Below are 24,464 nucleotides of genomic sequence, written 5' to 3'. Positions count from 1 at the left end.
GGTTAGATTAAACTTATTTTTGAGTGTCTGCATCGTAATCCAAGTTCACGTAAATTTGTTTTATGTTACGACCGCGTTGCCGTGCAAAAAGTCCCCCCACCCTTCTGCGAAATCCGTCTAATTTTAGTACTATTAAACACATTTGAGTACTATTAAACCACTAGTCATTTGTTACTTTGTTAATAGATGGCGAATTAGAAGAAATAAAAATGTTTTTCCAATCCAATATCCTGTTTTGGGTGTTTTTTCAGAGGGTTGGAACAAATTAATCTGTTTTTATTTCATTTCAATGGAAAACGTTCTTTTGAGTTACAAGAAAATCAACATACAAGCTCAGTCCGGGAACAAATTAAGCTCGTATCTCGAGGTACCACTGTACTGCTCAGATCTTTCCTATTGGGACTCAAAATCGGGCGAGTGGCCCGAAAAATCTCTCATCATAAACCATATTCACTGTACAGCTGGCCAAGCTGCATTGCAAAAAGCCCCAAAACATCCAATATTTTCCAGCCCTCGTCAAAACCTGAAGCGCTTCTAGTTTCCACACAAAGGGGGATCAAGCAGGTAGAACATTGAGATTAGTTAAAGAATACAGACTGCGAGGCTGTTTGGATTAATTCTTTTAACAGGGTTTGTCACAACATGACAAAGAATAATTAGAAAGCATCAACAGCATGAATCCAAAGCCAAGTTACATAAACGAATGGATTCAATTGTTAAATTATTCAAACCGTCTCCTCGTGAGACTCATCAAGAGTATTGGTTCGCACACTAACATACATAAACCCCGCATGTGGGCAAACAAATATGTATGGCAGCACTATGCACAAACACAACAAGGCCCATACGTACGTATACACAATACTTAAACTATGTAATAATTTTGTCAACAATTTTAATACACAAAAGAGGAAAAAAGCAATGGCTAAACATTGTCTTCCCTATTTATTTAATCCCAAAAACAAAAGGAAAATTCAGTAAATATTCCTTTTATTTATGTTTCATTTATTTTTTCATGCTGCTTGAGCGTCACAAGGGTGCTGGAGCTTATCCCAAGGACATGCAGTGGGTGGGTTATACCCTAAATTGTCGTCAACCAATCAAAGGTCGCAACACTCGGACAATTTTGGAGCCTTTATCCTGCCTACCGTGTATACTTTTGGGGATGTAGGAGGATACCCGACAACCCCAAGAACAACCACACAGGAAGACCGGCGCCTCCTCAAGGAGACAAAATGAACTTAACACAACTACCGTATTTTCTCGCTTCATAACCGCCTCCACGTATAAGCCGTACCCTTAAAATAGCCTGAAAATCATTGAATTTTACGATTTCTCGCGTATAAGCCGCCCCCTGATTCACAATTTTCCCCTCCATTTTCATGGTTTTAATAGGGAGTACAAATGTGTTACTTTGAAGGGAAAATCTTAAGAAAAATCAGCGCACATGGCATTTCTGAGATACTGTATGAATCGAAAGGATCGTCTGCTGGATTGCATGTTGCCTGCACGTAGACAAATTCAAAAAGGAAGTCATGTGAGGACTACAACCAGGAAGTGTGTCCATAGTGGTCTCATTTGCAATCCCTATGTAAGATGGCGGTGCCCAGAGCGAGCAATGTCAGTCACAAGTGAGTTTTTTCACATTTTATGTAAGATAATTATTTTTTCCTCAATTCAATTTCATTCATACACGTTAAAATAAATTTTGTTTAGCGTCTTATCTATTTATCTTTTCTCTATTTTGAAATATATTACCATGGCGGCAGCATCTTGGCGTTTCGTGCATGTTTTTCCAGTCTAATTTGTGCGCATATAAGCCTTACCCTTTCTTCAGCCATCATTTTTTGGCGACCAATACGACATATAAACGAGAAAATATGATATCTGTTAATAAAACTCAAAGAACAGTAAATATTCTCCGATGCCTTAACAAAAATCTACCCCTCATTTCCATTCGCGGGCCACACCTTGCCCACGAGCCCAAGTTTGACAACCCTGCACCAGAGGGATTTGGCGTAACAGCTTTGGCACGCATAACGCACATTGACAATTACAGAGATAGAATATGGATAAAGCCCAATCTAATAGTCAACATGTGCACACCCCAGCTAGTCTTATCGTCTCATAAATCACTTTCCCGGTGGGACGCTCACACAAACCTTTTCTCACGGTTGGTACCTCCCGCATTCCCTACTTCTTTTCCGCACAAACACACACATGCCGTCTCTCCGTCTTTCAATTTGTGCATCCTCCTTGGACGGACAAGTGCCTTCATCTTCTTTCATTCCTTCTCTCTACCACACTTTTTGCTTCTCTCACCATTAACATACACACACACACACCCACACACACACACTGGCGGCTGTTATTTAGCCACCCCCGCCACGGTGAGGTGGGCAGCATTCCTAATTATTCAAAATACATATTTAATTACATTCGGAGTTTTATTTAATTATATGAAACTCGCTGGGAAATAAGGAGGGAAAAAAAGGGATTAATACATGATGAGGGGTAGACCTTCGCCAAGGGCAATAGAAAAAAAAATTAAAATGAAGGAATTTTTGCACCGAAAAGCAAAGAGGAGAATTCATACATTCATACATGAACTTTTTCCAAATTTCATAATAAATGGCATTTGGTCAGCTGCACTTTTTCTTTTCTTTTTTTTTCAACTTATCGATTTGAAGTGGGATCATAAATGGCAGAAAATTAGTAAACAAATAAAAAAATATTAAAAATGACAAAATTAAATGTTTTTTTAAAAGAAATTGTTTTAAAAAAATTAAAATTGTTACAAAAAAGAATAACAAATTGTCAAAAAAATAAAATAAAATAATGTTTAAATAAATTAAAACTTGTTTAAAAAAATAAAAATAAAAAAGTTTTAAAAAAAATACAAGTTGTTTAAAAAAATAAAAAAAATGTAAAAATATATATATATATATTCTTGTGGGAAAAGAGGCACTAATTCCATCATTATCTTTGACACTACTTGACATCTATTCATTTTAATTTGGGGCCACTGCCAAGGCTCCCACTTCAAATGAATTGGACATCTTGTGCCATCAATGGCAAATTCCTTTTTACAGATGCTTTTTTTTCATGCTTTCAAGGTCATACTCCTCATATTATTTAAAGGTTAAGCCTGTGTGTCTGACTTGCCAAGTGCTAAATTCCTTACTGCTGATAGCAACTCAACAAGAGTAAGAGAGCCGTTTCCTAAAGGGAAGGTGGGAGTCGTCTCTCCAAGGCAGAAACTTTGATAAAAGAGTCAACTCTAACTCAATTTTAATTAACATGCATGAATGTGACCCACCCTTAAGAAAATTGTTTGTAACTTAGTGAACTTCCTTTTTTTCCTCCACAAATAAAAGAATCAGCAAACCTGTATAATCTCTTCATGAGAAAATACATATTCAACTCCAGTCTATTTTTTGTGCCAATTTTCATGTTTAACTTTAATATAATCCAATTCGAAGAATGACCAAAAATAACTACAGCCCACCAATTGGGATATTTTTGGGGAGGAAAACAAATAAATATTTCCTTCAGGGATAATAGACATTACTGATTCATCAAAATGTGCATCTTTTATAATTCAGATTTTCGTTAGCAGTGTATAACATCTCCAGGTCTACATTAGCATTAAGCTAGCATGCAAAATGCTATTTTTAGGGCATAACATGTCATTTCTATACAACTTATTTATACTAAACCACTTAAACACCAACATTGGACATTTTTCTTTCATCTCATCTCATTTTCTGAACGGCTTCATCCTCATTAGGGGGGTGCTGGAGCCTATCCCAGCTGACTCCAGGCCAGAGGCGGGGTACACCTTGAATCGGTGGCCAGCCAATCACACGGCATAAAGAGACAAACACCTATTTACGCTCACAATCATACCTAGGGGCAATTTAGAGTGTCCAATCAGCCTACCATGCATGTTTTTTGGAATGTAGGCGGAAACCGGAGTACCCGGAGGAAACCCACGCAGGCCCGGGGACAACATTCAAACTCCACACAGGTGGATGTGACCTGGATTTGAACCCAGGACCCCAGAGCACCAAATTCCAATTGAAAATTCAAAATTAGCTAGCTCTACAGCACATACATTAAAAATTTAAAAAGTAAAAACTTGCCATACAATACAAACTTATATAAGCGACATTCCAGGCAGAATTTTATATCAACACAAGACTTCCTCCCAAACATTTTCCCCCTAAAATCCCAAGCAAAAGCATTAAATGATTCCGTTACACTTGTGAACAACTGAGCCAAGACAGCCTCCATTTTACTCTGATTGCCGTCCAAAAATTTGGATTTGCTGATAGCTCTTCCAAAGTCAAAGATATTTTTCCCACCGCTCTAGTTTTACTGCATGGAAGGCAACAATAAGGTCTACCCAACAGACAAGACAACCAAATCTAATCGCACGCCCGTTCCCGACACTTTATTTTCTTCCATCGAGTTTATCAAATCACCTCAAAACTCAGCCTCATGTCAGGTCAACAATCTTTTCAATCTTTTAGCTATCCTCCATTTCAAAACCCATCCATCAGGACTGTGTTGCAACACTTAGCAAAAGCGAAGCTGTTTATTTCCTGCGGGCAACAAGTCGTTCACTTATCCCAGCCGAGAGACGAATAAAAAGCAAAGCGGAAAAAAAAACTTTTACGTTCCCTTATGCTGACAATACAAGGCCAGCATTAACTTTAGATTGTTAAATTGTTAAATAAAACGATAGAGTCTGCTTCTCGGGAAACTTCCGACTACCCCAGCTGGGTTTGGACTCTTCCGCTCGCTTGTGAGGGGCCAGCTGGGGGGGGGCGGCAGAAACTGGGGGGGGCATTGAATGTCATGGTTTGTTTTTATGAGGGAGTCTCTGTGCTTTGAAAGCACCTGCTCATTGCAATTCGAGGCACATATAGAGCAAATATTTAATAATGAGGATTGTAATTTGATCATGCAAATATGCAAAGAGCCTAGGTATGAATACTAGGGGAGATTTTTTTTTTGGTTATATATTTGTTTTTAAATTGGGATGACAGTCGGTCTATCCGGATTAAGAGTAGAAGGATATGAAGGAGTTTTGTTTACAAGCGTGGATAGTTTTTTTAAAATATTAATACCACATTTTCTGCATTTTAAATTGTGCGTCAAGTGCAATTTATGTTAAGTATGATTATAACACTGGTTTACAAGAAAAATGCTTCCTGGATAACTAATGGATTTATGTATAAAATAGTTATAATTTCAGCCATAAAGTTGTAAAATATTCTGTCGCAACATTCAGACGTAAAAAGTAAATAAAAAGTCATTTTTGAAGGCAAAAATGTTTCAAAAATAAACAATTGCATTTAAAATTAATAAAAATAAATTAATTAATAAGTACATTTAGAAATAATAAAAATAAGAAATTATTTAAATAAATAATACAATAAAAATATTTAAAAATCTGCATTATTTCCTGTGCATTTATTCAGTTGAATAATGTTGGATTCTTCCAAGCTAAATTTAAGATACATTATATACATAACCAAAAATGATATACAGCACCATGTCCGTGCTCCAAGAATGTATTAATTGTACTATAAGCCTTTTGTATTTTAACGTTAAAACATTTATCTATCAAAATGGATCACCTATTCTTAAAATAAAGTTCAAACAATGTCCCTTCCTTGAAACTGTCTATATTACAGTAAATGTAAACGGCATTCTTCTCTCAGTGCTGCGTTACCCAGTTCAAAAAGATTTTATAATGAAAAAACAGATTCAAATACATGTAGTAACTCAACAACTCGGACTGCTTACTTTTTTTAATAATCTATAGTCCTACTTTCTATCTCAAAGTAAAATATCTCCACATCAACAGGCTACTCCGACACACCACATTCACAAATATGCCATACAAAATTACAAATTCATATCTTGAGTGCAACACCGACAAGCAATGAGTAAAATAATCTCACTCAAATATCCAAAACAGAAAAAGTGTTGCAAACTGACGCCATTTACCCAGAAAATAATCCATTTCAACCATGCGTACATTTGAACCAAGTCAATTCAAAAGGACTTTTTCGAGAGTATCGGCACGACGGCGAGTGTAAGACGAGCCGCCGAGAGAAGCCGACGCGGAACTCTATCCGCTCGGAGCGGAGCGGAGCTTTTTTTACCTTCGCTCGACTCCAGACGTCCGCGCAGCCCGCGAGCGGCGAGCGGCGGGCGGATGGTGCTCGGCGCTCCCGATAGTCGGTCACTAGTTGATCGGCGCCGATACTTCCCACTTTCAGCACCACGGAGAGTGCACGGGGTGCGGGAGTTAAGTTTGGCACCGCCTCGAAGCCGCCGTGATGAGCACGCTTGCTCTCGCTCGGCCGCGCTTGGAGGAAAAAGCGAAGGGGGGAGGCAGGAAGAGGGGATGGGGACGGGGAGGGGAGGCAGGGAGCGAGATGCGGGGAAGGAGCCAATCGCGATGCAACTCGCAAGCTGCGCAGCGCCGGAGAGTCTCGAAGGACCGCGGTGACGCGCACACGCGCGTGTCTGTGCGTTTTCCGGCTATGTGAGCGTCTGCAGCAAGGAACAAAAAAATCAAAAAAATTACCCAAAGACTAAATATTTAAATTAATGAAGCAAAAATTTAAATGGGAAACACTTATTTGAAATTATCTTTATTCTTTTTTTCCTATCAATTGACAAGTTTTTTTTATTTTGACTCCATTTTTCTAAATATTTGACTTTTTTCCCCCAAAATGGATTTATCCATTTCCTAATTCATTCATTATATGAGTCACTTATCTTGATTTGTGCCGCGGGGGTGTTGGATCCTATCCCAGACAACAGCGGGAAGTCGGTCACAGTTAATTGATTTATTTTATTTAGAAATGTTTAAATATACATGTTATATTTATTGCTCACTAAAAAAATGCATGCGGGCAATGCTGATATTACAATTGGTTATGAGACGGGGGCCGCTATATATTGTCTATGTGGCCAAAATTGGCCCATGTGCCACATGTTTGAGAACCCTATCCTGTATGAATGTAATCATTAAAAAATGGATTTGGGGAGATCTGGTTTTCCTAGTCGAAGCACACACACAGCTGAGAAAATGATAAATATGAATACATCTTTTTTTTTAAATAATAATAATCAAGCACTGTTTTTTTTAAATATATTAACATTTGGTGACCAACTCTTAATGACATAAAACATTACAAATTTTGTTTTAAAAAAATGCAATTTCATGTTTTTCTATATCATTTTTTTTGTTGGTAGGAGAACCGTTGGACGAATGGCTATCCCATCCGCCTCACAGTTGTGGGGTCAAGGGTTCAATCCCAGGTGGGTCCTCACTCTTGAGTTTGCATGTTCTACCTGGGTCAGCGTGGCTTTTCTCCGGGTACTCCAGTTTCCACCCACATCCCCAAAACATCCACCCCGGCTGTCTGTCTCTTTCTGCCGTGTGATTGGCTGTCCATCGATTCAGGATAGACACCAAAAAATGAATAAAGGAATGAATTTGTTGCTACACTTTTTAGGTTATTCCACAACTTTTCTACTTTTGCTTTGGATTACACTGCCTTTCTGAGGTTTTAAATAAGTGCACATTTTTTCCATGTCTTTTCTTCAACCCATTATATTCCGACTGTGAGCACCAATGAAACAAAGAAAGGACAAAACATTGCAGCCAGGGCGAGTACCACCCAGATAGTAAGTCATTTTAAAAATAGAATAGCCAGAACATCTAGAGATAAGGTTATTATACTATCTCCATACAATTAATAGGAGATAAAGATGTTAAAAAGGCTAATCCTAGCTGGCATTGGAGACAATGACTGTCTCATCTTCAGGGTGTGGCACCCCCTGAACATCAGCACATCCTTCTAAACTTGATGAACGCAACAGCGCTCTCTGCTGGAGTAAACCAACACAGGAATGAAGGGGATTTCAGTGGCCACTTGGGAGATGAGGCTTTTGCAAACCATCATAAATCTGGCACCAGCGCCTTTTATTATTGGATGTCACGAAGCTGTTGTCTAGAAGTGGGCCACGATGCACAAATAAAGTCTTGATGATCCGAGAAGATATAGAAGAAGTGAGAGGGAGGCGCTCGGATAGACAAGTGGAAATGCCAGTGAAATCTCTGGCTTGGTTGGGTGTTAAATTAACAACATGACTCCACAAAGCAGGATTTTGTTACACCCTTTGCATTCATCGGAAACAGAGCTAAGAGTGTTCGGGTGTGTTTTCTTCCAAAAGATATTCATCTGGGGGTGAAGAAACAGGAAGAAACGGGAAGAAACTGGTAGATGTAAAGACATAAAGATGGATCGAAGATCACTTGCTTGAGAAGTAGTGAGTGAGATTCCAAATAAATTGTCGATTTGGAGCGAACACGTGGCTCTCGAGCCGCATGCGGCTCTTTGCTTCTTGTAATTTTTATATGCTGTGGCTCATTGCCTCATTTCATGTTTGTCTCATTTTTATTGTCTCGTAAAATACACTCAAATTCACCAGGGCCCATTAAAAGCAAATATTATATTGAAAAAAATAATTTGACTGATTGGATTTTTATCCATTCTAAAATGCGTCTTAGTCATTATTTTTGAATTTATGTTTATTGTTACAACAGCAAATAAAAATTATTATGACAGTCGATATACATGTGCACTCATTACAACTATTGGTTGCATTTGATGGTGCTAAATATAAAAAAATAAGAATAAATTACTGGGGAGCAAAAAAAGACTGATTTTTTTTATAGGAATAATTTTTCTGGCATTTTAATAATTGATAAGTGTATCAAATTAAAAGAAAAAAATATTAAGAGCTATTAAGAACATTTAGGGTCGTGTAAGTTACACTTATTACACAAAATGCTAATACATAGCGTCCTTAATGTTTAGTTTTTTAATCTACCAAAAATAGTCATGCTCTATAAAGGTTTAAAAATATTAGATAAATCTCAATCAACTATCATATTTAGATATGAAAATATTATTACCTAGTGAACGTAGGTGACGTTCATTGCAAAAAATAAATATTGGGTTCAGTTTTCGTAATTTATACCACAAAATTCCTCATGCGACATTTAATCTGTTTAAAAATTAAAAGAGATAAACATGCTACAAAGCTGTAGAAATACCATAAATGTTGCATGCCTGAACTTATTTGAATGCAGTGTTGCAAACAATTGCACTGCAAGGTCAAAGAGAGGTCAGCTTCAAGAAAGCATCGTTCCGAATTTCATCATTAGAAAGCTGAATGCCTCATTAAGTCATTTTTTTGTTGTTTTTGTTTCTGTAACAAGAACGGCTCGTCTTTTAAGGGCATTTTGCTTGAAAGGCTCTTGAATTGATTGCAACATGAAGTGAAACACTCACCTGATTAACTCCGTGTTGATCTAAAGCCGCTCAGTCTGAGAGAATAAAAGCTACGTATTTGACTAACAGCGGCGGCGAGGTTAAGCGGCTCTGCGCAAATTAAAATAAACGTATTGTTTGGGGCCAAAAGTAGGTCACGCACTGCAGATAAACTTTGCCGGAACTCCCAGCTTACTGTATTCTCCAACTTTTAATTAATACATTGACAACCGATTTGCGAAATAAGTCAAAACATGTTAAAAAAAATGATAAGTACAATCATACCTCTACTTACGAATGCCTCTAGGTGCGAAAGGTTCAGGTTACGAATTTTTTATATGAAAATGAGTGACGAGGTACGAAAAAGATCCAAGTTACGAAATCTCCCAAAAAGTAAATGCATTTCTTTATCCGATATTTTGTTTTGAATTGCCCTTAATAAGCGATTAAAAACAGTACAAATGCAACATCGCACATTTTCACACACACACACAGGGCACACGTAAAAGTCTAAAATGTACTAAAAAGTGGACGGCTTTCGGCTCTGCTAGAACGAGCTCTTGTCGCCCGCCATCTGGCGGACTAACACAGGTATTACACCCATAATGGCCACAGAGGGAGCTATTTCAGCGGCGCAGCGCACTTCATATACTTTATTTATTTTAAGACATTAATAAATAATTTTCTTATAATTTTCCCATTTTTGTGTTTCCTCATGTTTCATACAAAATTGGGACAATTTGACCAATTTTAAAGAGTTTAGTTGGTAGTTGTGTGAGGACCGTGGAATAAATTAGAGAATTTAAATATAAAGTACACCTCTACTTACAAAATTTTCAAGTTACGAAAAAAGTCTTGGAACCAATTAATTTCGTAAGTAGAAGTACGGCTGTAGTATGATAAATTGGCGTATTTTGCTGTGTTAAAACAACCAAATATGTTAGAATAAATGAGAACATTGGCCATAGTGCTTAGCGGGTACTGCATTCACAACGTAGCGTTGTCAAATTGCAGTTCTTTAAGCGATCCAGTCCCGATTACCAGTAATAGGCATGATTTTCCACTTAAGCTAAATCGTTTCCTCAGACGCGTTTCATCTTAAATGGAAATTGCAGCTCTCTCTATATATACATTTCATTCACAGGAAGAAAAACAGACAGCTGATAATTAATGTTGCCTCCGATACTCCTATTAGAATGAGCCCTATACAGCATTAAAATGCAGGCGATTGGTATCAGCCATTATAACGCGCCAATATGCGCTTTTCAAGAACCCATTCTTGCTTTAGACCAGTGCTTACCGATGGTTTTCTGCTGCGCCCCCAAAGAAGCATTTAACGTTCCACACACCCCCTCAAACAAAAATAGTAGTTTTATGAAAATTCTAAGTAACTCCCTGAACAAACTGACACTAAGCATGCTACTGCTATCCACCAAGTAAATGTGCAATGACACTACTATCCTAGTCTGGCAAAAAGTATGTTTCTCAAGTCAAAATCTCCCATTTTGCGCCATGGTTTCATTTTTGGGCCAAAAATGAAGAACGTTTTGTTTCTCCTTATTCAAAACAAGACGTTTCGAGGTGTCTAGGTGTGCGTGTGCCTTTTGTTTTGACCAAAATGATGAGATTGTGATCGTGTTTTAAAAACTCTGACGTCCCATTTTTTGTAATCTAACCCTCCCTTTAGAGCACATGTGTCAAAGTGGCGGCCCGGGGGCCAAATCTGGCCCGCCGCAGCATTTTGTGTGGCCCGGGAAAGTAAGTCATGTGTATCGACTTTCTGTTTTAGGATCAAATTAAAATGAAGAGTATAGATGTATGTTAAATTTCCTGATTTTCCCCCTAATAAATCAATCATTGTAATTTTTTAATCCATTTTTTTGTGTTTTTAGTTCAAAAATCATTTTGTAAAATCTAAAAATATATTCAAAAAAGCTCAAATAAACATTGTTTTAGATCTATAAAAAACTGAATATTAAGGCCTTTAATACAATTCTTTTAATCCATTTATATAAAAAAATCTAAATATTATATCTAAAATGGCCCGCATGAAATCAAGTTGACGTTAATGTGGCCCGCGAACCAATGCCGTTGGGGAATTGCGATAAGCCGTCCAATCCAAAATGGTGTCTTTCCTCTTTCAACGAACGTCAACACTACTGAAAAAACAGAATTTCTGTCGTCAAATCTAAATGTCCACATGCTGTAATATTTTTAAAGTATGTCACCAAAATTATACATACATTACGGATTTTCACCATGTTGGAGGACCTGAAAAATGCCGGTGCAAATTTTCCCTTTGCCACCGCAGGGGTGCGTTTTGTCGCCGCAGGGCAACTTGGACGCTCGCTGATGAGAGAGCCGTGATTGACAGCAGCACACCTGTTGTGTGAGGGCTGTAACATTCATAACTTCTCTTTTTTAAATACATAAATTGTCAAGGCGACATCACAGAAAACCTGTACAAGTAGCTAACGTGGTCTTATTAATCGATAAAAGCAATTTCATGTTATGTATAGTTTTATTTTGTGAAGGATTCTAATGTAAGGCTTGTGCTTTAAACAACTGGTTAGAGCAGGGGGGTCAGAATCGGGTTGGTTTGAGGGCCGTTTTAACTTGATTTCACGTGAGCCGGACCATTTTAGATATAATATTTAGATTTTTTATGAATGGATTAAAAGAACTGGATTAAAAGCCATGAATATTCAGTTTTTTTATAGATCTAAAACAATGTTTATTTGAGCTTTTATATATATTTTTATATATTACAAAATGATTTTTGAACTAAAAAGAGAAAAAAATGGATTAAAAAATTACAATTATTGATGTAGAAGAGGGAAAAATCAGGAAATTTAATAAACATCTATACTCTTCATTTTAATTTGATCCTAAAACAGAAAATCGGCACTCATGATTTACTTTCTCGGGCCACACAAAATGATGCGGCGGGCCAAATTTAGCCCCCGGGCCGCCACTTTGACAGGTGGGTTAGAGTGTTAAAGATTGATCTACTAAAAACGGGTCTTTGAAACTGAATGGGTAAACAATTCTTAATGATAACGGTAATACTAGATAATGCAATTTCTGGACAAAAGGCATTCAAATTCAAATTTTGCTTTTTTTTGGTATCTTACTATTAATTTTCAGGTTATTCCTTGCTGGCTGTCTATCATAACATGACATGTCCTCCCAGTTTACCATTGTCAACAGCTAGAAATGACTTAATTTTAATTTTTAAATATTAATTAATATTCCTGCAAAGTGTACCTCACAACATGTGAGCATACATTTTTTTTAGTCTTAAAAGAAAAATGTAAATCACATAAAATGGTTGGAACAAATTGCTTTATTTTTCATATTTTTCATTAAAAAAAAGTCAGCCTTGACAGAATGCCACGTGCAAGCGTTCTATGCATGTGTTCAGAATACAAAGAGCAATAGGTTTATTCATTTTTAAATTAATTTCCACTATTGTTAGACTTCTTAATCATTAATAGCGGCTTTATAAAGAGCAAGTTTATGCTCCTAAGAAAAGGTTAACAATTATACAGCTTTGCAAGACTGATACTATGCTAAATAATGTACATTTTAAATAAATCTGGGTATGAAAATATTACAAATGCTCTGTAAAATGAGCATACCAACCCTTTGACTATTAGTGACTATTGATGAATATAGAGCAAAAAATTCAGAAAGGTGAATTCTTATTTTTAAAAATGATATGCAATTCTCATGCGAGTGAAAAAGAGGTTTTTCTAACATAAAAAAATAATATTAATTGTCTGTCTTTTCCTACAATACTCCAAAACTAGAAACAAGGTCTGAAAAAGTTCTCTTCTGACTAAACATGCATCCTGGACAAACACCGAGTTAATCCTGAACTCTGGGAAATCATGTTGATAACTAGATCGCAAATGAAATATGATTTTAATCTGGAATTTAGTTGATCTCAAGTTAAACACACATGACTGTAAATCCTGATTAATGCAGAGAAGCGCATTATGATGCGCGCACACGCCTCCCACCGTGGTGCTCAGATTATATCCACCCGTGTATTGGCCTATTTTTGTCTTTGACAAGTCATACAAAGATGCCCATGATATTTTCCAACCCCAAAAAATAATAATATGACACACAAGGCATCTAATTGTCTTGGCGTTGCTACAGCAGTTGGAAAAAAAATGAAAATTACATTTGGAGAGATGCCTAATTGAACAGCAGCTTTGATGTCGGAAGCGTCGGGACAGGAAATTTCACGCTACTAATTTTCATAGGGCGCCGTCACCCTCTCACGCTCTTGAATGGTTTTCATTTTAAGTGGTTTTAGGGGAATGAAAATAGCGGGTTAGCAACTAACAGCAAAAAACATGGAAAATAAACAAATCAAAACGACATTTTATTATAGATTTTTTTCTTTAAATCCATATTTCTCCCGTTCAAGCGCGTAACCAAGACGACCGCCCGAATCCCCTCGCCAAAATCCCCAAATCTGGTTTCACGGACACCCGCTCGACCGACCCTGGTTGATTGGTCTCCTTTCATTTAATTTTTAAGCCGTCTAGGGGTGCTGGGGCCTATCCCAGCCAACAATAAGCATACGTTGCCAACCAATCACAAGGCACATGGAGACAAACAACCACCCACGCAGACACTCATACCTAAGGACAATTTGGAAAGACACCGTGCCAGCTGGTTGGTCTTGCTAAGGCAAGGGTGTCAGACTCGGGGTTGGTTCGCAGGCCACTTTAACATCAACTTGATTTCACTTGGGCCGGACCATTTTAGATATAATATTTAGATTTTTTATTTTTATAAATGGATTAAAAGAACTGGATTAAAAGCCCTGAATATTCAGTTTTTTTATAGATCTAAAACAATGTTTATTTTAGCTTTTTTTATATATATTTTTAGATTTTACAAAATTATTTTTGAACTAAAAACAGAAAAAAAATGATTAAAAAATTACAATTATTGATTTAAAAAGGGGGAAAATCAGGAAATGTAATGTACATCTATACTCTAAATTTTACTCATATCTCAAATTGCTCGTATGTCGGGGCACTCGTATGTCGAGGTACCACTGTATTCTACAGGCTTTCTCTGGGTACTGCAGCTTCCTCTCACAACCCCAGAACATTCACGGTAGGCTGATTGAACACTCCAAATTGTCCGTATGGGCGTGAAAAGTTTGTCTGATCGTGCCCTGCGATTGGCTGCCAAGCTGTTAAGGATGCATATTTTTCTGGGATAAACTCTATGACCCTCACGACCTTTGTGAGGATAAGAAACGAATATACTGCAAAGATATAAGTAGCTTTCGAGAAGGATTTTACCAAAGGGAGTACAGTGGTACCTCGACCTACGATCAGCTCTACCTACGACATGCTCGAGATACGATGAAAATTTCGATCGAATAATTCCTCCGCGATACGATCAAAGTTTCGAGATGCGACCAAGCCAGGTGGCCATGACATGAGAGGCTGTTTAACATCTTTTTTGCCGCATCTCTTTCGTGTAGAACAGATATCTACGAGCACTGAACGATTTATTCAGGCGAGTTTCGACCAGGAAACGCACAACGCGCATGCGCGGGCAAAAAGATGGCTTTCTGGGTAATGAAGTATACTCGTGCAAACAACACCGATAGCCAATGGCACCCTTTCTCAGAATAAAACTTCATTACCCACAATCAATACGTGGGTATGCTGTTATTCCTTCCTTAGCCTGTTAGCTCCCGCGATCGCTCATTCAAGACTACTTCTCGTTGGCAAGCGGTCGTGCGTTATCCTATTGTGAGGACATTTATGTGCATCATTTTCGGAATATTTTGAAGGGAATACAACAGCAAACAGCCCATCGATAGCGAACGTGAGGGTGGAGGCGTGGCAAACAGCTAACCCGCCCAGAACGAAGGTAAAAAAAAATTAAAAAAAATTCGAATTCAGTTTTGTGTAAAGTTACATTAAACGTATGTTTGAGTGTCTGTATATATCAATCCAAGTTAATTTAAATTTGTGTGTTCGTTTAATTAATTTGTTTTTAGTTCATTTCAATGGAAAACGTCCGCTCGAGTTACGGAAACCTCGACATACGAACTCAGTCCCGGAATGGATTAAGATCATATGTCGAGGTTCCACTGTAAAAGCATACCCCAACTTGCCATCTTGTGGAAGTCCAGAAAATTGGCCAACGTGTGGTTTTTGCAATGGTGCATTTCTATGGACAGGGAAAGACTCTAGTGGTTTCAATTGGTGCAGGTCAGTGGTGAATCTGTGGGCCCCAGAGTACATTAGAAAGATCTGAAATATCACTTAAAGATGGGGGGAGCGCGACTTGAGTGGCCAGCGGTGCTTTTAGCAGACCCCCTGCCGGCCCCGTGGGCCTGGTAATGTAGCTCGGGGTTTTGTGTTGAAAGCCTCGGCTTAACCTGCTGTGACAAACACGCCTGAAGCAAGTCTGACAGGCCACTTTATCCACATGCCGTCCGCATAGCAAAAAAAAAAAAAGTTGGCATAATCAGAGGAATTGTCCTCTATAAACAACCTTTCTCCAGTGGATAATTGCCTTTACACAAAAGCCACAGGTGTTGCCATTCTGGTAGACCTAAATGTGAGTTCTCTCATTGGATTAAATAGAAAACAAAACAAATTTAGTACTCGTATTCGGATGCGAGCGTGAAACGGGAGACGTTAGCATGTTTTGATGGAAGGAAATTAACTCGGATCAAATTATGTTGATTTTCAGTTTTCCACTCGAGGCTAGGATTGAAAAATTGGCTTTTAAAAGTTGAGGGTAGGAATGACAATTTATGGGAGTTTATGACGAGCCCTGAAAAAGTCAAAGAACAGTTTTTGAAATTGACAAAAAAATGTGTCAGGGCGGAGTGATTGACAGCTCAGAATTTGCATATTGTCTGGACTGAACTGTTGGGTGAGTGGACATTGTACACAACATGTAATTCCAGACAAAATTGATCCCACCAAACAGCAGCGAGTGGCTAAAATCGAGCGATTGAGTGAGTTAGTGTGCTACAGACTGGAATCCTGTGCCTAAAAATCAATATTTAATGTTTATTTTCGCCTTGTCTCCTCCTGAAGTGGGAGAAAATTGGTCGACTGGTGCCGAGGATCGTCAAGATGGTGGATATTTGATCGCCGAGTCATATGTCATCCCTGTGGGTGGGTCGGGTGGTCTTAAGATGAATTTTCTAAATATAAATAAGGGGTTTCGAGTTCGATTTTCCTCCCTTTCTGTGGCTTTGGTTAAAAAAAACAGCATCCTCATAGGTGCTTTTCCTGTGCGAAGAGGAAAGTTATCTAAAAGCTTTCGAAAAGTGAGCTCAGATTTAAGTTGGCAGAATTTGGTGTACTTTCTGCTTGGGAAATATTGGCAATTCCATGGCTTCAAAAAGATGTTGAATGTTTCAGGTTATTACCACGTAGACATGTTTGAGTTTTGGCTCAGGGGAAATTTGGGTTTTGAGTGACATTAGTATGGGAATTCTGTAGATTAGTTTAAAAAAAAGAAAAAAGAACAACAAACCTATTGATCTATCTTTCAAAATACACACAATCCCCTCCACACGGATATAAAGATATTAAGCACAAGTGTTTAAAAACAAACAAAACAAAGGGGTGTGATTGGAGAGTTTAAAAAAATATATATTTACGATATATTTTCAAGGGTTACATGCCAAAAAACTAAGATGAACAAGTATATGGGCAAAAAATATATATTTGGAATGTCTTAAATTCAACCACTTGATCGGAAATAGGGTGAAAAAGATTGCATTTTATAATGCATTTATTTCACGCATAAATTCTACAAAGCATATATTCAAGAGGTATCGTATCATCTCGCATATTAGCCGCTCTCGCGTATAAGCCGCACCCTTAAAATGGCCTTAAAATTGTTGAATTTTACAATTTCTCGCGTATAAGCCGCCCCCTGATTCACAATTTTCACCTCCATATTCATGGTTTTAATAGGGAGTACAAATGTGTTACTTTGAAGGGAAATTCTTAAGGATAATCATTGCACGTGGTAATTCTTACTGTATGAATTGAATTTCATCCATAAACGTCAAAATAAATCATTTGTATGGCGTTTCACATCCATCTTTTCTCTATTTTGAAATAAATGTCCATATCGGGCACATTGTCTTACTAAATTGCAGTTTCGAGCATATCAAGTCGAATTTATGCGCATATAAGCCGTACGCTTGATCCAGCCATCCTTTTTTTAAGCGACAAATACGGCATATATGCAAGAAAATACAATGTAATGCCAAAAGAGAAACAAATAGTTGATGTTATTTACTACACAACATCGCAAAACATTCAGAAACACAGACATGGATATAAACACTAGTGGGAATCTAACGGTAAGAGTACAATTGAAATATTTTCCATAAGAATCAGCTTCCCTTCCTATTTAATTTTTCCCGACCTACAGGATGACCAGATCCCAAAACGCAGTGATTCCGTAAAAACTATTCAAAAGATGTTTTCTGTGTATTGACCTATAATGATATGGATTGGTGTCCACATTAGGCAGCCCTCCAGTAAAATGTAAGAAACGATCCAAGTTTTTCTGCATCTCTTCCATTTTGTGCGTGTGGGCTCAGCTTTAAAAAAAATAATAATAGTCTTGCTCTTTGCAAAATGCCTGACTATCATTTTCCCCCACACAGAAAACGCCTCCTATCTAATAACTCCTCTCACGCTGAGATGTTTATACGCTCGCTGCCAGTAAATAGTGATAGATAAATTGGCCTACTTCAAAGAATCTTGACTTCATTCCGGCCCCACGCCGTACGTTAAATTGCTCGAGCATTCATCACAATCAATCCAAAGCGCTAGCAAGGCCAGAAGAATTTGGTAGCGGCCCCTTAGTCGTTATTTTGCCGCTGACTCCGTAATAACCTTAGAGTCCGATTGTACGTGGCACCATTGCTTTTTCTTTGTCGTGGTAATAAAAATGAATCATTCATTACTTGAGATCTAAATGTTTGTAATAACTTTAGCTTGGAGTTCATGTTCAGGTTTGACGCAGGGGAAATGTCTTTAAAGTAGATGTTTTGAAAGTATTATACGTTGAATATAAATGCCTGAATAGAATGAGGAATCGAATAAATGGCAAAATTGACAGAACAATGTATGTGGTCAAGAAATAAATGGAATGATTCAATTGTTCAGATAATCTTACTTTAGATCACAGGTGTCAAAGTGGCGGCCCTTTCAATCATTAAATGTGTCAATTATTTGCCACAGTGATATGCGACCAATCCCAAATTGAGCTGGAATGGTCTCCAACAAAAACGCAGTAATTAACACATCAATAATCTAGAAGAATTAAAATGAGTCGAGAATTAATCAGATTCACTCCGTGCCAAATTTCATGCGCCAACACTATACATCTCATCTGTCTCCCTAATCTAATTCTATTAGTTATGTAAGCTTTTATTACATTCTGTTCCTATTGATTCAGAAAATAATCTACAAGAGGGACTAACCTGACTTTATTCCACCTATTAAGATCCACCATTATTCTTTGTTTTTGTCATTTATTCATTTTTTTAGTTTATTGCAGAGTTAGCTCTTCTATGGGCATCGTTTATCGATCGCAAGCCCCCCATCCCACCCCACCCCTCCTCCGCCCCGCCTCACCCTGGATGAATGATGTTCAACGGTAGGACGGAATTGATGAGCGTGCCACGAGGGGTTGAAGTTGTTTGTCTTTTATACGGGAACGGTGTCAAGGTCCAGCCAAGCTTTTGGAAGTCTGGCTGTCACTGAGTTGGACGAGTTCATTAAGGCACATCAGCTTTTCCCTCATGTGAACTTGCTGACTCAGGAAGCCTTATTAGGACACAATGGGAACTACAAAGTAGAGTTGGAGGCCATTTGAGGTCCCTCAAGGTTCAATCTGCACGACTACAGTCCTCACATTAGTGCACACTGTAATTACTGTATTTGGTGTTTTAACAGTAGACGAGTTAAAATGAAAAATAACACTGCAATGCTCCAAAAGTTGTATTTAAGATACTACTTTCCTTTAAAGTTTCCTCGGGTACACCTAACGAGACAGAAATACAACCTACCTGTTTTGGGGGAGTGGCTTTACTGCCATTTATTAGGTGCATTTTTTGGGAGTGGGGGTGTAGGATTAGCAACAAGGACAATATGTAAATAATGTATACATTCGTATCTCTACTTATGAAATAATTGGTTCCAGAATTTCCGTAAATTCAAAATTTTGTAAGTAGAGCAGTACTTTATGTAAATTCTCTAATTGGTTTCACGGTCCTCACACAAGTGTCAACTGAACCCTTTAAAATTGGTCAAAGTGTCCCAATTTTTTTATGACAGAAGTGAAAAACACGAGAGAGAAAATTATAAGAAAATGATTAATTAATGTCTTAAAATGAATAATAAGCATGAAATAGTTCCCTCGGCGGCTGTTATAATGGGAGACGTAATACCCGGTTTTGTCCGCCAGATGGCGGGAAGGTCCCGTTCTGCCAGGGCTGAAAGGCGTCCACTTTGTAGTACATTTTAGACTTTTACGTGTGCCGTGTGTGTGTAAATATGTGCCGCGTTGCATTTGTACAGTTTTTAATCGCTCAATAAGGGGAATTGCCATCATTAATAAGGGGAGCATTTAGCTGAGGTGGACCGGTATGTAAGAGAGAATCTTGAAACATGGATAGTGGTTGTTTTGAGACAACCAATAAGAGCCCAGTAGAGGGTAGTGAGGTTCTAAAGTGAGACTCAATGCATCCGTGACAATATTTTCAAAATAAAATAACGGATAAGGAAATACATTTACTTTTTGAGGGAGTTTCGTACCTAGAGGCATTTGTAAATAGAGGTATGACTGTACTTCAAAACAAAGTTTCTCTTTTTTTAACCGCAACACAAAATGCAAACAAAGTGACTACAACAAAAATATAGGCTTACAACAAAATAGGACTTCCAAGATTATTGCTTTGAGACCATCCGTCCTCATAAACGGTCATCCAACAGAGATTGCGATATGACGTTAAACAGTAACATTATCACCCTATTGAGATTGTTGCAGCGAGGCCGGGAGCTGCTGACGTTAGCAACTCAAACGTGTGTGGGTACACACTGCCATAATGGGTTTGAATATCAGCTCGGTGTTAGTTCGTATCTTCATTAACAAACGTGATAGCATTTCAATTCTATTACATTAATGGATTGTGAGTAATCCGTACAGAACGTTAATCTGCTTGGTTACGTGAGTGACAGTTCTTCATCTTCAAGTGCATTTGTCTTTGACCACTTCCTCCTCCATATCAACAAGATAAAAATAAGTTAAACAAGCGCTTTGGGGGAGGGTGGACACACGAAAACGCCAAAGAAGTCAAGTGGAATGAAAAATGGGAACACGCAAAGATCCAAATGGACCCCAGTCACGCTCCAGATAACCTTTAGCTAAACAGATAGTCTTTTATGCTGAGATGTGAACCCTAAAAAGCCATTTTTCAGCCTAAGCCAACTGTGTGGAGTTTCCATGTTCTCCCCGGGCATGCGTGGGTTTTCTCCGGGTACTTCGGTTTCCTCCCACATTCCAAAAACACGCATAGTAGGTCAATTGTGCATGGTTGTCTATCTCCTTGTGCCCTGCGATTGGCTGGCCACTGGGTGTCCGCCCACCTCTAGCCCGGAGTTAGCTGGGATAGGCTCCAGCACCCCTCGTGACCCTCATGAGGATAAAGCGGTTCAGAAAATGCCATTGAAATGTGTTGAAAAGATAAATAAACCTTGTAATTTCATAAAATCTTTGACTTCTAGTACAACTATTACACATGTAAAATTGTATTTCTCAAAATGGATAACAAAAATATTTATACATATTTAACTTTCAGGAACTTAAACAATAGCAATATATTTACTTACCTCATTACATACAGTTCATCAATAAATTGCACATTTTTAAACACATTATTTACGACAATGACATGTCACACTGTCTAAAACAGGGGTGTCATACTCGGGTTGGTTCGCGAGCCGCTTTAACGTCAACTTGATTTCACGTGGGCCGGACCATTTTTAGATATATTTAGATTTTTTTTAATAAATGGATTAAAAGAACTGGATTAAAAGCCCTGGATATTCAGTTTTTATAGATCTAAAACAATGTTTATTTTAGCTTTTTTATATATTTTTAGATTTTACAAAATAACTATTGAACTAAAAACAGAAAAAAATGATTAAAAAAATGACAATTATTGATTTAAAAGGGGGAAAATCAGGAAATTTAATATACATCCATACTTTTCATTTTAATTTGATCCTAAAACAGAAAGTCAGCACTCATGATATACTTTCCCGGGCCACACAAAATGATGCGGCGGGCCAGATTTGGCCCCCGGGCCGCCACTTTGACACATGTGGTCTAAAAGATTGGACACCAGCCAATCACTGTAGAAAAACTGTTTTTTTTTTGAGTGGTGGGATTTTGAGAGGCATCAAGTGTCTTCTATACATGATCGCATACTGGTTTTTGAGACAGTCCCTAGTCCCCATTTGTCTCCCACTAACACTCATTCCCACAGGATTCTTTTATATGCAGATACCATTATTAAAATAAGAGGGAAAAAGCCCTCTAAATAATGCATACAAAAGAACCCAGGGCCAAAATAAACAGGAGCGTGCTGTTGCCAAGCGACCACGAGTTAAAGGAGCCGAGAACCTTGTCAGTGAACTTTTGTGTCTCTTTGAATCGTTTGCTTTGTTAGCGTTTAAAATTCTGAAACTCTGTTTTCATGCAGCCCTCAGTCTAGTAAAAATTGCAGCAATATTGCAACATTCCAGAATGCACTTCATGAAATAAAAGACAAATGCTGACATCAACTTACCTTTTTGATGTGTAATGGCTGGTTTTTGATTAGGCTGCAGAAAACTTGCATTTTGAAGAGCAATCCTGAGTTTGCAGACACTTTTTTTCTTCCTTTTGGAGTCTTTTTGGCATTTTGGAAATGGCCATTTGGTCCCAGACAGGATTCTTACTGTCTTTTGGAGTGAATAAAAAATAAATAAAACTGTCAGCCAATATTTAGGCATACACTAACATGTATAACTAAAGTAAACAACTGCTAACTTTGCAAACTTTGTCACATTCTGCTGCTGCCCGGCTTGTGTATTTAATTAGAGTCCAGGTGCTTTTAATTTCGTTACCATGGCATTGCAATAGCCAATAGAAGAGGAGGACTGGGATATTTCTTGCTAGTTGCCATGGCCAGTTTGGTATCTTGTATCTTTTGTTATTGATATTACTTGCTAGTTCGTTTTTCTTGTTGAACTTTTTGGCACAAACACTTTATTTGTGTTTTTTGAGTTGAATAAATACTCTGACCCGCCTCCTTGATCTTAATGACTCCGCCTCTGTGGACCAAAACAAACTTTAGCTAACCTTGTTATGGTGAAAATTGCAGGATAAGTCAATGCACTGCAATTTTTTGACCACATTGCATTTTATTTGTTGATAACTATGACTTACTGTGCCCAAAATGAGCAAGCAATGCTTGAGGCTAGTGTTAAAAACCTGCTGAAAAACTAATATTTTTGTGCTGCATTGCAGTAAATAAATCTAGTTACACATTATTGCAGCATTCTTGTAAACAAATGAGTCTCTAAATGGATTGCCTGCCTTTAACAACATAGAGGTCCGATTCATTTTGAATGAAGATGACTCATTTGCCGCCTCCCATTCAAAATAAATTGGACATCTAGAGCCGTCCATGGCAGCCAATAACAATTTGAGTTTATTAAACAGTGTCATATTTTTAAACAAGTCAGTATATATGTGGTGAGAACATGAACCTTTTGGAATACAAAATATAGCTCATTATATTTAATAAAGTTTTGAATGAAGATGACTTATTTGCCCGTCCGAGTCAAAATAAATTGGACGTCTAGAGCCATCCATGGCAGTCGATGACAATTTAAATTTATGAAACAGTGTCATATTTTTAAACAATTCAGTATATATGTGGTGAGAACATTAACATTTTGGAATACAAAATATAGCTCGTTATATTTAATAAAGAAATGGATGAAGATGACTCATTTGCTCCCTCCCAGTCAAAATAAATTGGACATCTAGAGCCGTCCATGGCAGATGATAATAATTTAAGTTTATTAAACAGTGTCATATTTTTCAACAATTCAGTATATATGTGTTGAGAATATTAACCTTGTATAATACAAAATATAGCTCATTATATTTCTATTTTGTCACTTCCCAATTAATAACAGAAGACTGACTATTTCTGTTATCCATCAAAATCTTACTATATTCTTCAATTGTCAAATTATCATATATATATATATATATATATATATATATATATATATATAAATATATATATATATATACTAATATATATACATATATACATACATATATATACATATACATATATATACATATATATATATAAATATATATACATATAGATACATATAGATACATATATATATATACATATATATACATATATATATATTAGTTTTTTTATCTCATTATCTATTTTATTTAGGTCTACAATGTCTTTTCCTGTGTCTGTTTTCACCCTCCTGCTACTGCAACAAAGTGAATTTCCCAAGTACGAAATAAAGTTTAATCTAATCTAATCTAAATTAAGGGAGTTTCAACTGGTCGCAACAGGAAATTCCAGAATAATGATGCGAGAAACAGACAGGATCCTCAAAATGAACATTTTCTCATGTTCTAACACCAGTCCAGTACAAGAGACTCCTTCAATATTTTCAGGTTTTGAAATTCCCAATGAGAACGATCCCTTTTTAAGAGCACGTTAACGACCAAAAAAGTGGTCCGTTCTGTTAAAACGCTGCCGAACATTTCGGCAAAGGAAAACACAAGGCGCTTTAATGAGCAGGCAGGCGGGGAGTCAACGACGGAGGAGTCGAGAAGGCCTACGCTGTCCAAGGTCGAGCGAATTTGTCAGGTGGGAGAGCTCACGGCGAGTGGGGTGGGGGTTAGCGGGGGCCGCCGTCCTCCATTCGTCACGCCGCGAGCCGCCTTGACACAGTGCCACCTAGTCCT

The 24,464-nt window shown here is 37.6% G+C and overlaps 1 protein-coding gene across 3 annotated transcripts in view; it reads right to left on the bottom strand.

The window, feature by feature from the left end:
* Positions 1-22,549, bottom strand: part of chst8 (carbohydrate (N-acetylgalactosamine 4-0) sulfotransferase 8) — a 167,117-nt gene extending 144,568 nt beyond the window's left edge. The window contains exons 1-2 of one of the 3 annotated variants that reach the window (XM_077622792.1): positions 22,497-22,549; positions 22,255-22,408 (exon numbers count right to left, since the gene is read on the bottom strand). The gene's annotated coding sequence lies outside the window, so the exon portion shown is untranslated. Of the gene's footprint in view, positions 1-6,179; positions 6,404-22,254 lie in introns of those variants that run through there. The other 2 variants (XM_077622787.1, XM_077622779.1) reach the window with 2 other exon arrangements.
* Between the last annotated feature and the right edge of the window lie 1,915 nt (positions 22,550-24,464).

Source organism: Stigmatopora argus, chromosome 2 (assembly GCF_051989625.1).
Source record: "Stigmatopora argus isolate UIUO_Sarg chromosome 2, RoL_Sarg_1.0, whole genome shotgun sequence".
NCBI lineage: Eukaryota > Metazoa > Chordata > Actinopteri > Syngnathiformes > Syngnathidae > Stigmatopora > Stigmatopora argus.
This window is presented reverse-complemented; position numbering and strand designations above follow the sequence as displayed.